General features: G+C 32.9%; 1 pseudogene; it reads right to left on the bottom strand.

The window, feature by feature from the left end:
• Positions 1 to 737: 737 nt before the first annotated feature.
• Positions 738 to 1,405, bottom strand: LOC149252016 (mitochondrial outer membrane protein porin of 36 kDa-like; annotated as a pseudogene).
• Positions 1,406 to 2,799: the final 1,394 nt, after the last annotated feature.

Genomic DNA, 2,799 nt, shown 5'->3' with positions numbered 1-2,799 from the left:
AAGTATTATTTCCGCTGCATCTTTGTGTATATGGTTATCTCTGTAATTTGTTGCGTTCCTGTTTAAATCTGGATATTAATCTTACCATACCTAAGACATCAACTATTTCACAAGTTTTCAACCAGATTGAAGCTCCAACCAACCATGTTTGGAAACACCCATTTTCAAGAGAATATGCCTTAAAAAATTTACAACATCTGACTTCACAAAAATACATTTCTAATTGAGTTAAGGCATTGAGTTTCTTTTTGCCTCAATAGAAAACACAGGCACTAAACTAATGTCTAGGGAAAATTTGGGCAAGCCAACACACCCTTGAATTGTTAATTCATTCAAAATGGGAAGGTCTAAGCCCTCATCCAAATGTTGAAACAATATGAAATAAAGGGCATGAACCAAAACCCACCCATATCAAATACTAAAGAGCTCACTTAATAATCTTACCATTACTTAAAACCAAAAATGTTTCACAACTTTTCAACCAGATTGAAACTCTAACCAACCATGTTTGGCAACACCCATTTTTAAGAGCATATGCCTTAAAAAATTTACAACATCTGACTTCACAAAACTAAATTTCTAATTAAGTCAAAGTGTTGAGCTTCTTTGTGCCTCAACAAAAAATACACGCACTGAAATAATTATTCTGAAAGGAAAAACTAAAAATTTCCAATCAAAATTTGGCACAAACCTTCGCTTAAATTTGTACCAAATAGTGCATATCCATGAAAGATCCTTCAAGGCTTCAAAACTAGAGATAACCCCACCTTCGCATGGTTGTGAAGGGCTTTGGTGTCCACCTCACCAGAAAGAGTAACAAAACTTTTAGGCCTCCACTCATGTTGAAGTAGTGTAGCTGCCCATCCATAATAATTGAGGCACCCCTTAACTGTTGTTAGTGGGTCCAAAGCATGTTGAGTGCCTATGGTGAACACATTATCGTTCCTTGAAAAGCTATGTCATATCTCTAGTCCAACAATAGTCTTTGTTAGAGGACTCACAGTGTGCAAGTAAGATGCCTTCAATGTATCACCCTTACCAGCTCTACAAAGCACGGGTCACTTTAAGTATGAACCATAAAACTTTCTATGCAATGCTTCATAAAAAAGTTTGCAATTTCCCCTATATTGTACAAAAAAAACCACTAAAATTCACTATTCCAGTTTACAATAATGGAAAGGACCAAGTCTTACAAGGTCAAAGAAGAAACAAAATAAAGCTTTGAAATACTCAAGCGTGCATCATATTTCAAGAAGTTTCCTAATGCAATGTAAAAAACAACTTCACCCCCTATAGAAAGATTATCATTTCCAATCACTCCTGGGAAATGTGTTATTAGAGATGGTGTTAGTCCAATGCTTGTACCGACCCCTACATAATCATGCAGATATTGAAGCTCAACTTGTCAAATTTACAATATATAATGTTAGCAAAGTTAAAGTGTAATCTATGTCACAAAAAAATTACATAAGTACTTTTATCACTATAAATCATGAAGAATGTGCATATAAGCTACCATTTTTCAATCGGTCACCATTTTCCCGTAAATTGGGATGAGATAGTGTGCAAGGAAACACGTGAATTCTAAAAATTGAAAGAAAAGACACCTTAGATGTTTACAATATTAATTTATTAGGAATCAATGTTTAATTTCATAACAAGATAAAATAATAATGAAATGGCTATAGCACATATATCCAATATTCAACAAATATATTTCTATGTTTTACAAAGGTGTCCCATCATAATTTATGTCGTAGTTTGTTACTGGATCAGTTTCAAATATTGATATTAAGGCAAGGATCAAAGCCTCCCAAAAATATTTCATGTTGGTTGGATCTATGAATATAGGATTAATCCTCTAATCATACACTCCTTTCACAATTTCAAACTAATCTTGGGAATTTTTTCCTTCAGATGTCAAATAGAATAAATTTATGTTGATGGTAAACAACAAAGAGAAAGAGAGAGGGTGGAAGACCTTAACTGAGAATCATAACACATATCAACAGTCAAGTTGTAAAAAATAATATGTACTTAATTTTTTTGCAATGCATCAACAAACTTACCAAAGATTATGCACCATGTTCTTTTAAAAGTTAAATCATAGCATGTTGATTAGCACCCTCTGTATTTGCAAATGGCTGTAAAATAAATTTTATCACTTAAATCCTCAAACTAAACAATGCACATAGTGGATTAAGTACCATTGATTTTCCAAAATTTAAAAGCAAAAAAATTAATAAATACTACAAACATTGGTACTACCATATGATTTATTCTTAAATTGTGACTGATGTTCATTCGGAATTGTTGTTTCATTACAACTGTTGTTCCGTTATAATTACTGTTACTTTATAACTGTGATTCATGCGTATTATATCGAAGCTCAGATTAATGTTCTCCTTGATGTTAAGCATGTTGTGTTTTTAGCTTGAGTTGTTGTACATTCAGATCCGAGTTTTTGTTCCATACTTTATTTATAACAGTCTGCCGTTCCATTTCTGTTTGCTATTCAATTCGAAAGCTATTACTTAATTTCTGTAGATTAGAATTCTTGTTGCATTTATTTCAGTAGATTAAGGGTTTGTTGTTCAATCTGGTTAAATAGAGATAGTTGCTGTTCTATTTCCTGTCAATTGAATATTATCATTGGTTTGGTGTGTAGAAGGTCTGAGACTATAGTGAACATCGACATATGCTGTCTAGTTCCCAGTTTGACGATCCTTCCTTTGGGTGCCTTTTTTATTGTATCAGTTTACAAAGGAAAGAGTTACTGTTACTGTACCCTTGACTTAT

The sequence above is a fragment of the Pinus tabuliformis genome, chromosome 7 (assembly GCF_031772625.1).
Source record: "Pinus tabuliformis cultivar Carrire ecotype Pingquan chromosome 7, CPIR1, whole genome shotgun sequence".
Classification (NCBI taxonomy): domain Eukaryota; kingdom Viridiplantae; phylum Streptophyta; class Pinopsida; order Pinales; family Pinaceae; genus Pinus; species Pinus tabuliformis.
The sequence above is the reverse complement of the archived record's forward strand: the minus strand, read 5'-3'. Positions and strand labels throughout refer to the sequence as shown.